At 39.1% G+C, this 15,761-nt stretch overlaps 1 protein-coding gene across 29 annotated transcripts in view; it reads right to left on the bottom strand.

The window, feature by feature from the left end:
- The window catches only part of DLG2 (discs large MAGUK scaffold protein 2), a 2,060,218-nt gene that overhangs the window by 219,871 nt on the left and 1,824,586 nt on the right, over positions 1-15,761 (bottom strand). The gene's annotated exons all lie outside the window — the stretch shown is intronic.

Below are 15,761 nucleotides of genomic sequence, written 5' to 3'. Positions count from 1 at the left end.
AGCAAACTGTCCACCCGGAAATATCATTTGAGCCTTCACCCAGGAACAATAACACAGTGGGCTAATGGGTATGGAAAGGTAGAGAATTGCAACTCCCAACACAAACACAATCTGTCCGTGACTCCAAGAATTAGAAGTGATTTAAAAACAGGCATGCCTCAGAACAAAACATGAGAAAAGATGAACAGATGCCAATGAAATGTCACTTTCACTGTGTTGCTAAAAATGCTTTAATGTCCTTAAAGCATACACCTCAGTGGATTAGTTGGAAATGCCACAAAGGGATGAGAATAATAAAAATAAAAAACAGGCTTTGAAGAGAACCCTTTATGTAGTCACAAGATTAATAATCTATGTTTTTTTTCCCCCATCTGCACTGAAAAAGAAGATTTAATAATCAGATACAAAAGGTAGGAAATTATAGTGAATCACAAATATTCAGATATTGTAACCCAAACAATTGTTCTAGCATTGCCTGTGTTTTACTGGGGGTTATGCTAAGTGGCTGACAAAATAAAGACTCTAATTTTTAGTTCCTTTAGGATTAAAACACACAGCATTTGGAACACAGAAAAGTACCATTTTTGGCACTTGTTGGGGAAATAGCACACAAGTGATGCCTTGGTTTGGCTAGAGGCTTCCTTTAAGTAGGTTCTATAAAAGGAGCAAGCAGGCAGGGGTCCAGAAGATGGTGATGAGGCACCCTTTGTGTAACTGCCATATTGTTAGCTACAGTGGCTCAGAAAGTAGACAGATTTGAGCACAAACTCTGTGTCTATCAATCATTAGTTGAGTAGCGTCAGGCAAGTTACTTAGCCTAGCTGAACTTTAATTGTCCCATCAGTAAAATAGAGATAATTATAACCCACCTTGTAGGGATATTATGGGGATCCAAAGAGATAATATATTTAAGATGCATAGCATAGTGCCTGGGATATAGTGGATGTTCAGAAAATGTTAGCCTTTATCATTATCATCTATCTTCTCATTCATTCAGCTATTCACAAAACCATCATTGATTAGGGAGCATTTCAGGTCAAACTTTGGGTTGGGCAAAGGAAACCCAAGACACAGTCCTTGTACACAGGAAGTTCTCAGCCTAGCAGGGGAGATGGACAAAGGAAAGCAATATGGCATTGGGAATAGGATAGAAGGATAGAAGTCAGTGCCAGGCACACTGGGGCATAAAGAGGGATACTACAGGGATGAGGAAGGGGCTTCATGGTGGAGGTGATGCTGGGGTGTAGGGCTTAAAACAGGTATACATATAAGGCATTTGGGACAAAAGCAACAGGGGGCCACAGACACTGGAAAGGAGGGGTGAGAAGAATGGCGTGAAGAGGTCCAGGGAACGAATAAGCCAGACAAAGAGGTAAGGCCAGAGAGGGCCAGGAGGTTCATTGTCTTCACAAAGGGCTGAGTACACAAAAAAGTTTTTATAATTTGGTGTGTTTGACAACTCAACTTCTTTAATTAGAAGCTGAAAGATAGTCAGCAATGCCCTGCCAGGGGACTGCCCTCAGACTGCTCCATATTATTATAGTGGAAAGATAATTTTGTACAACATTTGCCAGCCTTAGAAGAAACCCGCTGAAAGGGTGTTTTGCCTGATCTTGCCAGGACCTTATCCTTCTTTGCAAATTCAATGTTGGCTTGGGGTAGGTATGCATCAGTAAATTCCCCCCCCCCCCGCCCCCATTTCTATTTTGCTGACAAATCTTCTCGTAAATACCTAGTTCCCTTCAGCACAAAAAGGATTAGCAGTGTCAGTATTGATTAAAATATGTATTTTTAAAAGGAGGAAGATGTGAGGGTCACCTGGGTGGCTCAGTCAGTTAAGCATCCAACTCTTGGATTTGGCTCAGGTTCGTGAGTTTGAGTCCTGCATCGGGTTCTGTGCTGATGGTGTGGAGCCTGCTTTGGATTTTCTCTCCCTCTCTCTCTGCCCCCCCCCCCCCAAAGTGAATAAATAAACTTAAAAATATGTTAAAAAAAAAGAGGAAGATGTGAACTTGGTGGGGGGGGGGTGGGGATCCAGACACATACAGGTTCAAATATCTTCTGCTACTTAACAGAGGTGGGGATTTTTTTTAACCCTTGTGAATCTCCATTTCTTTATCTATGAAGGAGAATTTGACCTCATGGACTAGAATAATTAATGTCAATTATCTACTACCAAGCCACAAATAGTCGCCATCATTACTTCCTGTAAAAGTAAAGTAGGGGATTCGGACAGCAGCCTTGGGAGACAGAATTCTGAGTCTGCAGGGCAGAAAGATTCCAGGAGGTAGAGGAAGCCAGGTCAACTTGTACTTCTAAATTGTGCCATGATCTGACTGGGCTGGACCCAGTGGAAGCTCTTAACTCCTGTGTGTTGAACTGAGGTTGGAAACAATCTGATCTCTGTCTTTCTCTCCTCAGTACATTGAAAGCTTCCCTTAGCAAGGCTGACCTTCATGGACCAATAAAGGTTAACTAAAGCAGTTCCTTTCACAAGTTTTCAAGTTACTTCAGGTCTGTAGATCTGGCGCAGAAAGAAGAGTTAACAGATGAGGTTTGCTAAATACAAGCAATTTTTCTGTAGTCCATACAGATGTACTTAGGAAAGGATGTGACAGAAAGACAGCAAATGCACTCTGCTGGTAAGATATTGCAGTTCTTATCAAATGCCCTATAAATGATAATATAATGATACCTCAATCCAGCCCCCAGTGAGGAAAATACATTACCCTCTATGGTACATCTGTGCTGCTCAGGCATTTCATAGACAGGACTGAACTCTCATACAGCCCTAGGAAAACCACATGTTCTTGCTTTTTAATCTGGTATCTTTAACTGGTAAAAACTCATTACTCTTGTAAGCTACAAATGTGTTTATAATGAAGCTCACTTATGATGAAATATAAAGAGAATCTTACAGAAATCCCATAATCTGGATCCTGTAAACCCAATGATGAAAAAAATTAGCAACCAAGAAACAAAATGGTAATTTATTAACCCAGGTACATGTAATATTTAATGCCAAGCATTAATGGAATAATATACATGAAAATCTCAGCCAAAACAAAAAAATTAATTTCAAATAATCTGTTTTTTCCATGCCAACTATCTTGAAAAGGTTTGGTTTTTAAAAAGTTGCAAAAGCTATAGTCCAGCATAAATGGCCCATAACAAACTAACCCAAGGCTGATCATAACAATATTATTTACAGTAGTGAAAAAAACAGATACAACTTAAAAGTTTAATAATGACAAACTGACTAAATCAGTACTGTCACATCCCCATAATGGAATCCTAGATCTCTTTAAAATTCACTTTTACAGAAGAAAAGAAAAGAAAAGAAAAGATAATGACATAAAGAAATGCCCACAAAACATTATTAAATGAAAAAGATGACTAACTCCTAGACACAGTATGGTACCAATTTTATAGAATTTACAAACAAGTTGTAAAGCTCTAACATAATGAAACTGGTAGGTATCATTTGTTGATTTCTTTTTTTTTTTTTCTAATTAGAAAGTAGTCTTTTAAAATATTTAATTTTGTAAGTAAAACTCTGGAGGTCAGTGGAGGTATGGAGAAGAATGCATTTGAAAGCATGAAAAATTTGGCGAATATTAAAAATAATGTTTATAACATATAACATTGCTAAATGCTGATCTGTACTGAAGTAAACCAGGATAGGAAGGTTTACATATAGTATAACCTGCCCTATATATTTCAGGCACACAAATCAGACTGAAATTAAATAGGCCAAAATGTCAAGGAGTGTTGCCTCTGGCTAGTAGGAATTACAGATCGTTTCTTTTATCCTTTTTTTCTTTCCTATTTTTTTTTATAGGCCTCAGTATATCCCAAAGTTTTAACAATAAACATGGAATGCCATTATAATGAGGAAAAGTTATTATTTTTTAAAAAATATAACACAGCAGAAAAAAATAAAGTCACTCAAATATTGTCATACAGACTAAACTTCTAATTGTCTGACTCCAAATCTCCTTTATTTTCCATACTGCTAACATTTAAAAAATACTATGTAAATCTGAGAAAAAAATTTCTATTACCAATTCAATAAGGTAGAAACATTCACAGTTCCTACTTACTTCCATTATTATTTTTTAAAGTGCATCGTTAAAAGACTTACAGATCCCCTGCCAATGACTTTTCTTTGTGAAAAAGAAACCTGCGTAGATTCAAAATTACATGAAGGCTTTTTTATGTGGAAAACTAGATCTAACGGTTGAAAGGCAAAGGAAGGTAAATCTGCAGTCATTATACAAGCCAACAAAATTTTCTTCATTTAAAAGTTCATTCAACAATCTTTATTAAGCTCTTATTCCATGCCAGGTATTGTTTAAAGTGCCAGGAATATAGAGGTATCTGCAAATGGGAATGGAGATAGTACATTCCTTTCAAAGGATATATAAAGCATGGCTGACTGACCACTTGGCAAGCATGTTCTAGAGGAGATCCAAATATGTGAGGTGGCAATGACCCATTTCTTAGTCTGGAAACCTCTCATTCTCACTCCCTGCCTTCTCACTCTCTTCCATGTCCACTTCCACAATCCCCTAGAAAGCAGAGCCAGATTCAAAGGCTTGTATGTGATACTTCATTTTGAGCAGTGATCTCAGCAAAGAGGATTGAAGAACCAGGGAGACTAGTCAGAGAAGGAGGGAAAGACAATGTAAGCAAATGTCATTGGGCTACTGAGCACTCTTGTGGGCAACTGGGATTCAATCCCTCCAGGACCTTCTGAGGAGTGTCCATAATGCAATTCAGAACTCTCTCTCTAAAGGATGAGGAGGGGAGCCTCTACCCACCAATTCCCTCCCACCTTCGGACAACAAACTATCAAGAGTTGCCACACAACTTTCAGTTGCACTTCAAATTTTGTGCATGCCAGAGTGGTGAGTGGACTTCTGGACAGAAAGCAGAGAGGGGTGTGGCCGCTGAGGCAAGGTGGTGTCAGGTTACACCTGCATAAAGCTGGTTGCTACATAAATACCTTTAGTTAATGTGGCAGAAAAGATGTAAGACTGAGCATAAAGATGGCACCATCTGTAAGGTTCTTCTAAGCCATATGAGGGAATGATAATAACAGTGGTAACTAATATTTTTTGACCATGCATAGATAGTCTGAATATATTTTATCACTTAATCCTCAAAATAAACTCCATGAAGCAGATTACACGTTCACCTGATTTTCAAGTACAAGGAAACAGGCTTTAAGAAGCTAAGTGGTCTGCCTGATGTTATCAATAAATGGTAGACTGAAGATGGGCTGAGGGACTGGCTGCAGAGCGCAAGCATGACACTGCCTCTCTCAGTGCCCATGAACATCCAAGTGTCTCCAAAATGGGATAGCAAAAGTGGGAATCAGTTGCCCTTCAGAGTTTTGTTTCTGTATCTGTCTCTAACCACAGTATGAGTTCCTTCAGGGCTGAGATTGTGCCTACCCCATACTTTATGCTATATCTCCAGGACTTAGCAGTGTATGAAATATAACAAAGCACAATGCTTGCTGAGCCCAGCTGAGTATCTCTTCCTCACAGTGAACTAGTGCTTCTTGAGAGCAGAAACTATTTCTTACTCATCTTTATATCCCAGCACATGTTTGTTGACTCTGACAGAATGGCATTTTCCAGAAAGCAGAGTACATTGTGGTTAAGAACGTGGACTTTCTGTCAGAGGGCCCTGGGTTAGAGCCCCACCCTTGATACTTACTAGCTATATGATCTTGAACAAACTAGGCAATAGTCTTTCCAGGCCACAGTTTCCTCATCTGTAAAATGGCATGATACTATTTGTATTTTCATTATAGGGTTGTTGTGAAGCTTACATGAGATAGATACAAAAGCATTCATCATTAGAGCCTGGCACCTGGCAAACATGAAATATTAGCTATAATTATCATTATTGGAAATTCTGTACTGTTAGTATTGACAGTATACTTGGAATTCTTAAGCTAGATCCAAGGGCCTTTGGAATGTCCACTGTAGTACATATGGGAAAAGCTCTAGAACACAAAGTATCTTAGTAGATAGACAGCACCTAGCACATAGGTGGCACTCAGTAAATATTCATTGAATGTTACATAAGGCAGTGAGCCACATTTGCTTTTGGTAAGAATCATCAGAATACATGCTGAAAATGAGTAAATGCATTATAGGTTTCTAACTACCGTTGGACAGGAAGAAAGATCAGTGTTTTAAGTGCTGGCTATAATCAGATAGGAGAAACAGCAATATAACCTATGGCAGGTGTGATGACATAAAACCAGGTCAGAAATTTGGGACTCATTTACAAGACATTATGATCACAAACTAATATTTGAATTTATATATCCCTCCCAAATTAAATATTTTGACCATATGAGATACATACAAAAGTATGTATCAAAAATTGCTCACTTTTCAATATTTCTTGTCTTGTTCTTATTATAGAACTATAATAATAGTCAAAAATTGCTCAAAAATTGCTCACTTTGCAATATTTCCTGTCTTGTTCTTATTATAGAACTATATATTTTCTTAACATACTTGTTTGTGTTAATTAATTATAATTTGAGTTTAGAGTCTGAAGACTTTGGGATTTATTTTAATGACATTATTCGAAGAAATGTGAACCCAGATTCTGAGGGAGAAATTGGGTGGCTGGAAGATAATGCCCAAGATGGTGGGCACTTTCTTTGAGTCATGACAGAAAGATCTGGTTTGCATCCCAGTCTTCCATATACTATTTGAATGACCCTGAACAAATTATTTCATGGCACTGAATCTGTTTTTCATAATTTCTAATATGAGGTTCCTGTTGCCCATTTCCCCAAATTCACCTGAAGCTTTGTTTGAAGGACACATACAGAGTGCCTGGTATGTGACACGTATTCAATCATTGTCCATTCCCTTCCTCCCTTAAAGGTAAGAAAAAAAAACAAGAGTCCTGGGGTAGCTGACAATAATAATTATTCTCTTAGGCCCTCCTATCGATATAGGTGATGCAATCCTTCATTAAGAAAGTGTCTTCCTGGGGCGCCTGGGTGGCGCAGTCGGTTAAGCGTCCGACTTCAGCCAGGTCACGATCTCGCGGTCCGGGAGTTCGAGCCCCGCGTCGGGCTCTGGGCTGATGGCTCAGAGCCTGGAGCCTGTTTCCGATTCTGTGTCTCCCTCTCTCTCTGCCCCTCCCCCGTTCATGCTCTGTCTCTCTCTGTCCCAAAAAATGAATAAACATTGAAAAAAAAAAAAAATTAAAAAAAAAAAAAAAAAAAAAAAAAAAAAGAAAGTGTCTTCCTCAGAGGAGAAAATAAAAATTTTCAAATCAGAAGTACACGGGACCAAATTTTGCAAAATAATAATAATAATAATAATAATAATAATTTTTTTTAAAAAACAAGATTCCTCATTAGGCAGCAAACCACATTTTAAGGTTCAGCTCAACCTCAGCATGGTGGCTGGATGGCTAATCTTGGCAAACCTTTATATCACACTGGCTGGAAGATGAATACAGCATTTTATTCGGCATCATTGTGATTAGCACCTTTGTGCTAGTAATGCTCCTTAGACTGCCCATGATGTGTGGTGGCTGCATTGCAAGTCAGGAGTTTAATTTAGCTTTCTGAGCATCTGCAGGTTTTGTTTTCAACAGGGAACTGCAGATTACATAACTGTCTTGGCTTCTGCTTCAGAAGGTGAACGATTGACTCTCTAAATTAACTGTCGATACAGATGGTCAGGAACAGAGCTTGTCGTACATGGAAGTGATTTCCCCCCAAATCATTTGGAAGGTAATGAGATAGCTCTTGACCTCTCCAGACACTTGGCAGAGAAAACAGGAGAAAGTTACATGCATAGCTAGGTAGATATTGAAAAAAGAGACATAGTCTAAAAAAACCTGGCTAGGATTTCTTTTTTAAAACTTCTTTTCACTGTACCCTATTGTTGACTCCACTGGATTGGTCTGTTCCCCCTTGCCAATCGTTATTCTGTGGGAATTTTGCCAAGGACTTTTATGGAAGAGTGTTAAACAAAGGGAAATGCAACATGATGAAAATGGGGCTCCTGGGAGCACATGAAAGCAAATGAGAGAGGAATATAAAGTGTATACACTGTCCTGAACTGGTCTAACACATGCTAAATTAGGTCTGAAATAACATCTAACCCCAGCCCTCAAGGTGATTTTTGTCTACTCAAGGGGAATACTCATAAAGCAGATAATTTCAGTACAACATGCCAAATGCTAAGACAGAAAATTTTTAGGAACATAGAGGAGGAGTACTAGAAAGAGCAGGGGATGATTAGACACTAATTAATAATATAAAGTTTACATAACATGTACCTATTTGCAGATATGAGTGATATAATCAAAGCTTGTAATTGCTATAATGACATCATGTAGTTAGTTAGTGTAATTCAAGGCTTAGTCTTGTATTTAAATTTTCAGACTTCAAATTCTATGTGTTTTTCTAGTAGTGACCGGAAGCTGAGGGCATGTGGAATGAATTCATATCCATATACTGTAGAAATAAAAAGAAAACGTAAGGGACTGGCAGGGAGGTAAGTGGGTATAGTTAGTGTTGAGTGTATTAGTTTTTAGTGGACATAGGATTTCTGTGCTGCAAGATGAAAAAGTTCTAGAGATATGTTGTACAATATGAATATACTTAACATTACTGAATTTTACACTTAAAATGGTTAAGATGGTTACAGTGTTATGTTCTTTTGCCACAATAAAAAGACTAAAATGTAATATTGTATTAATAAAGCATTATAACACAAATAAGTGAATAACTGTCACTGATAACGTAATAACCATAACTAGCATGTGTGGGGCACTATGCTGGGGGCTATGTCAGACATTTAACATGGACAAACTCATGTATTGTAACAGTCCCTTTTGACAAATGTGAAACCCAAGGCTTAGATTAGGTACCATGCCTAAAGTCTTCACAACTAGAGTATGAATAGGCTGGACTGTAAAACCATGGCCTCAACAGTCATTTTCCACACCGACACATCTTTTTGAACTATACAGTGAAACTAGGCAATTCCAAATAGATACACATCATTTCTTGCCTTGTACCCACATGAAGAATTAGATAAAGAAGATGACAACTCCTCAAAGGCCAAAATGAAGTCCCCAATAAACTAATTAAAGGGAAGATCATGTGGGCCAGGGTCTGTAGATGCTGTGACCACTCTGGTCAGTGGAGGCTCTGCACTGCTGAGGGGTAATCAGATACTCAGCTTCCCACTGTTTCTCCTCATTTAGACACCTCTGTGGGATCATTAGCTGCATAAGGAGGTCTTTCTAGGTAACAAGATGACGTCTGTCTGTGACTTGACGTCAAGTGACTCATTTCACTACCGTCATGTAGCAGGCACCTCAGTGTAGATCAAGTTCACCCTGTGGGAGCCCTGCAAGTTTCCGGTTGAATTTTATGTTTATTCTGAGATAACTGCATTTGACACCCCAGGCTGACTAATAGCTATGTGTGACCAAGATATGTACCAAGCTAGCCAGATTTTGTAGTTGTAAAGAAAGTTATAAACAGAGAAAGAAACATAATTGGACACTAGGAAGAAGGTCACGGTGCAAATGTCTAGACTGCAGTAAGAGAGGGCAGACTAACAGCATGGGTGTTTCTATCACCTGACTTTGTATTTGGGTTGACCATACTTGTTAATCAAAGAATGGTCCATGAGCAAGCATGCTAGAAACACTGAAGCTCAAGCCCCAGCCCAGAGCCACTGAATCAGAATCTGCATTTTGATAGGATCCCCAGGTGATTCATGTGCACATTACCATTTGAGAAGCCATGATACAGAATGTACACATTCTTATTTTTAATAATTGAGTGTTTACTGGAGTGCCTGGGTGGCTTAGTCGGTTAAGTGTCCGGCTTCGGCTCAGGTCATGATCTCACAGCTTGTGGGTTCGAGACCCAGGTCTGGCTCTGCAGTGACATCTCAGAGCTTTGAGCCGGCTTTGGATTCTGTGTCTCCCTCTCTCTCAACCTCTGTCCTGCTCTCACTCACTCTCTCAAAAGTAAACAAACTTTAAAAAAATTAAAAAAAAGAGAATTGAGTGTTTGCTAAATATGTTCAGTTGCAAATTAAATTACCATATAAAAAGGAAACAATAATTGTATATACTAGGCAAGATTACCATGCTAGTTTACACATGCTAGCTTTCACAATAGTTTTTCTGCTTTAATTCTTTTAACAACCTTTAAGTTCTTACCTGTCTTCTTAATGGTAAGGAAATTTGCAAAGAAGACAATGTATTCCAGCTCTAGATCCCCCAAATTTCCCTGGAAATCACACTACCACACTAGAGGTATTCAGAAGGTCACTTGAACTTGAAATGGTCAGAAAAAGTAGGACTTGAACTGAGACTCAGAGAATGGGTGAGGTTTGCATAAAAGAGGGATTGCCAGAGTAGAGAAACAACAGACACAGGAGCACTTGCGGATTGGCATGTGAAAGTATTTTTCGGGGCAAGGCTCAAGGAAATATTTAAATGTGGGGTTCATGTCCCCACAAGAGCAATAAGAAGAAAAAATGAAATGATGATTGAAACCAGAGGATGGAGGGCCTTGAAATCTAGGCCAAAGGGTGTGGTTATCTAGTAACTTGGCGTAAGGAATGTATTTTCAGAAGATAAATTATTCCGGTTTAATTCATTAGGCTTTTACTGGAGATTTTCATATGCAGTGGTAAATTTGCCTTAAGAATAAGAGATGGATAGATTCCAAGAAACACTTTAGAAAAACTCTCTCTACACTACTGTGGTGATTGCATCTTCTGTAATTCTGCACCTGCTTCATCAACTGCTGGCTGACATCACTGTTTTCTGACAGGGGCACACAGTGTTTGCCAGAGCAGTTGAAAATGTGCAAGGATGAAGAGAGCATTAGGTAGGACAACAGATGTCTTTTAACTCGGGCAGTGGGTTGAGGATTCATCTCTAGAGGGTCAAAAGAATGTGGAGTTTAGTAAAGCTGCCAGGGTGGACCTGAAAATACACGAATGGGTCAGCCATATGCAAGTGGGAATTGTTTTTCTACTGAGGATCACATATACAGAGCAACTTGATTCCTCAGCAATTAAACAAAAACAAATTGTTGGTTGCTCTTTAAAATTAAGGATAGGAAATGCAAATGTAAATGTATACAGGTGCACTAAACCCTAAACAACACTAAAAACAAGAAAAAATCAGTTTAATAAAATTTGAAGATGAAGAAAAAGGAGAAATAAGAAACTTGAGGATGAAAAGAGGGGACTAAAATATAGGCAGATGCAGAGGAAATGGGGAGAAAAAGAGATAAGGAAGGGGTAAAAGGAAAAGAAGGCATGATGGGAAGATAATTTATTAAAATTTATCAGGTTTTGGGGGCACCTGGGTGGTTCAGTTGGTTAAGCATCTGACTTTTGATTTCAGCTCAGGTCATGACTCACAGTTCTTGAGATTGAGCCCGGCGTTGGGCTCTGTGCTGCCAGCGTGGAGCCTGCATGGGATTCTCTCTCTCCCTTTCTGTCCTTCCTCTGCTTGCTTACTCTCTCTCTCTCTCTCTCTCTCTCTCAAAAGAAATAAATAAACATTAAAAAATTTATCAGGTTTTTAACATCACTGTCTACTTTAATAATCATCTAACTCTATGTGGTAGATATTATACCCAGTTCACAGATAAGGAAACAGATAGTACTAGTGATTAAATAATTTTCCCCAAATCACACTGATGGTAGGTGGTAGAACTGGAATTCAAACATTCAATCCATTAAACACCAGGAGGTATTAAAGTAACGTCAGTCAGGAGCCAAACCGTGCTATGAATTTCTCTGTTAGTAAAATGAGGCTGTACATGTGAGACTACTGAATACAGTAAGGTCAACAAATAATAGGCATCAATCTCCAGAAAAGGATTAGTTAACATATTAACTACTGATAACTACAATTCTAAATCTTTCTTGCCTCTGGGCTCAAGTTTAAGGATCAAAAACTCATGACAATCCCTAGTGTTTTGACAAAGAATCCTCAAATCCACCAGGCACAGAATATTCCATAGACTGAATCAATGCCTTCTACATATATGTTCTTTTAATGTTAAACGTACATAGGTTACACTGTGACTAAATATGCCTTCGTTAAAATTTAATTCAATATATTATTGTATCATGAAGTATTATCTGTATTGCCAAAATCTAAAAATATAACTACTCTCAGGTAGTTAAGAAGAGAGTCCTTCTATTCAAAAAGCCTGGGAATGACCATGAGTGTAATCCTTACAGTATTTCCCACAAAAAAGAGCTGTGACAGTAGCCAGCTGAGACCTACTTCTGACCCGTCGACCCCTTAGACGAACAATCTTCATACCTGTCTTCTCAAAAAGTATCTTCCCTACTATCCATTCTGCTCACAGCAGAGATAAGTGATTTTTTCTAATGGCAATATTGCTCCTGTCACTTTTCTGCTTCAAATCACTTAACTGGCCCCAGTGCCTTCAGACTAAAGGTCAAACCCCAGCTTGGGGATAAAAAACCTTCTGTGATCCGGGTCCTCCTTAGCAATCCAGACTCCATCACACACAGGTCTATGCTCCTGCCAACTGAACTCCTTTCACCTTCTAGGAGAGGCTGAGTATTCCTTCTTGCTGTCCTCCTTTTCTACTTACTATTCTTCCCCCTTTCTTTTCTTCAAGACTAATTTCTCAAAATTGCACAGCTCTGCTTTGACATTTTTTTTCTGCAGGGAGGCTTCTCTGATTGTTTTGTCAAGCTGAGTTACGGGTAGCTTGCAAGACCTCTGTGGCATTGATTGCACTGTATTGTAATTGCCCCATAATTGGAATCTAAGTTCTGTGAAGATGCAGACCGTGTCTGATTTGTCCTCCGATGCCTCATACCGTGCCCAGCACCTAGCAGATGTTCAATGAAGACCTGCTGAATACATTCTAAAACTCCATGAAAAGAATCCTATCTCTAAAGTCAGGAGCACAGTTCTTTGGTTTATTTGCTAGTTTTTGTTTGAATTCTCTGCAGAAGAAAACTGTATGTCAATAAATCTATAACCAGAGCCCCAAGCACAGAGACAAGGAAGTGAAGAGAGCAGGGTCATTAAAATTGACTGCAAGGAGCCAGCAGCCTTGGTAGCAGGTCCTGGCGTACTTGGCCAGGTCCCTTACCCTCACATCTTGGCTTTCCCTACCTAATCAGTGGAATTAATACTGTTGCTTAGTTTTTTTTTTTTTTTTTTTTTTTTTTCTACAAGACCTTCAAGATCCCTCAGTGGGTTTTACATGAAGTTGGTGACAAAATTTAATGAATACTTCAATGACAATTGTTTTTCATGTACTATGTTTTAAACAAGGACTTTATGTAACATGTATCCTCAGGGCTGTATAAACAGCTCAGAGTCCTTTCTAATTGCTCCCCAAAATGAATTCTAAAAAGAATTAGGTCACTGGCATGGACTATACCCATTTTGTAGATAGAAACCTGAAGACAGAGGGTCAGGGCTGACTTCCTTTTGAGCACACAACAGCAGGTTTTGGAAAAGGGATGTTTTCTTTGTCTAATCCCACTTCTTCTCTTTTGCCATTATATGCCCCCTTTAATGCTGTATAGTGTTTTTTAAAGTTTATTTATTTATTATCATTATTATTTTTTTAGTAATCTCCACACCCAACATGGGGCTCAAACTTACAACCTCAAGATCAAGAGTCACATCCTCTACCAACTGACCAGTCAGGAGCCCCAGTGTTTGTTATTTTGTGAATCTTTCTTCTTCTACTAGACTTTGAGATCCTTGAAGGCAGGGGTTAGGTCTTACTTTCCATTTTGTCCTTGCCTAGGATCTGGAATTGTGTAGACATGCAAACAATGTTTGCTGAAGTGTTCATCTAACTCTTAAAAGTTCTCTGCTTAACTGTGTTTCTAAGTTTACTGTCAGGGAAACATCTCTGTCTTGTGGTTTACTGAAGAAAAATCTCAGCTTCAAAAGAAACAAATCTTTTCTGGTATCTATCCCCTCTCCTTCCTTAATTCTATTCCTCTGACACTCTGCTTAAACTTCTTTAGTGCAATAGAGCTCCTGTATTTTAAAGGATGCACAGGCTACCCCCCTACATTATAAAGTCTTAAGATTTTTCCTCTGAAGCTACAGAAGACATGATTTGCAGAGCTGGCTGTCAACGACACAAACACCAATACAAATTCACTAAAAGCAATCCTCTGCTTATTTTATTTTATTTAAGTTTATTTATTTATTTTGAGAGACACAGAGACAGTCCAAGTGGTGGAGAGGCAGAGAGAGAGAGAGAGAGAGAGAGAGAGAGAGAGAGAGAGAGAATCCCGAGCAGGCTCTGCACTTGCCACCACAGCCTGATGTGGGGCTCAATCTCATGAATCATGGAATCATGACCTCAGCCAAAGCCAAGAGTCAGATGCTGAGCCACCCAAGTGCCCCTCTGGGATTTTAAATTTAAATAAATCATCCAATGAGTTAAATGTTTGCTTTTCACTTTAACACCAGAGGACCCACTTCAGTATAATTTTTAAATAAATAACCCTTCATTATTAATGCAGATGTGAAGCTGTCTGGAGATGAATGGGTTACTGCTCCATCTTAAAGAAGGCTGCTAGAGAGAGAGGAGTGGCTGATGGTTTTGTGGGGGGCTTAGTTACATGGTTCAATAGTAACAGTCAGGAATGAGCAGAGAGGAAAAACAAAAATAAAAACAAAAGCAACTATTCAATTAGTCCAGATGGAGTAAAACAGCCCATAAGCTAATTGATTATAGCTATCATGACAGCTGATTACAGTCTCTGCCTGTAAAAACAGAGGGCTAAGAGAAAAAAAAAAGGGCACACACAAAAAATGTACCGCCTTTCATTAGTTTGTTGGTGAAATAGCTTCCTGATAGATGACACAATACAATTCAGCCCTTCTGTGCTAACAAACAAAGTTAACCCATAATGTGGCAGTTGTGGTGGGAGGTCTGGTCTGCTGAGCACTTTGGAACGCCTTGGAAGCCAATGCTACCTCGCACCGCTTGTGTAAAGGCAGGGCCTTTAGAATGCATCTTTTCTGTACCCAAATGACTTACTAATGATGACACCATTATGGCTACTGATCCACTGTCAAATGAACAATCTGCATCCAGATGTCTCTTTAGATTGAAGACGATTTGCCCCCAGACTCACTCCCCCAATCCCCCTAGTGGCCCATGACTGCTGGTGGCCCATTCTGCCCAAGGGATTACAGAGACAAATGCAGCCTGTGCCCCTAGGAGGACAGATGGGTCATCAATGGCAAATTACAAAGCAATACCCTGAATTCTTTGATAGTGCTCTAGGGGCACAAAGGAAAGGGCAGTTGCAGGTAGGGGAGTCTTCTCAGAGCAGGTCTTTAGGACTAGGCTTCTAAGGTCACTACGAGTCTATCAGGGATGTGTAGAAAACACTTAGCACAGGATTATATTTTCAAATAAAGAAAATTTTGTTATTTATGAAAACAATGCTGTTAATATTAATTGGGAGGTAGGGTGTTCCAGCAGGAAAACAAATGCATGAAGGTCTTAAGAAATATCCTGTGCTGAAAACAAAGACCAGTTCTCTGTGGCTAGAAGATGGGGCAGTGACAATGGAATCCTCATTTTAGCTAGATGACTTTGTTGGCAGAGTAGAGAGTGGACTGAGAGGATAAGAGAGTGAGGTAAAGTCAGGAGGCCAGTTAGGTAGTTGTTATAAAAAGTTCAGTCAAGA

Source organism: Leopardus geoffroyi, chromosome D1 (genome assembly GCF_018350155.1).
Source record: "Leopardus geoffroyi isolate Oge1 chromosome D1, O.geoffroyi_Oge1_pat1.0, whole genome shotgun sequence".
Taxonomy (NCBI): domain Eukaryota; kingdom Metazoa; phylum Chordata; class Mammalia; order Carnivora; family Felidae; genus Leopardus; species Leopardus geoffroyi.
Note: the sequence above shows the minus strand (reverse complement) of the source record. Positions and strands in the feature narration are given on the sequence as shown.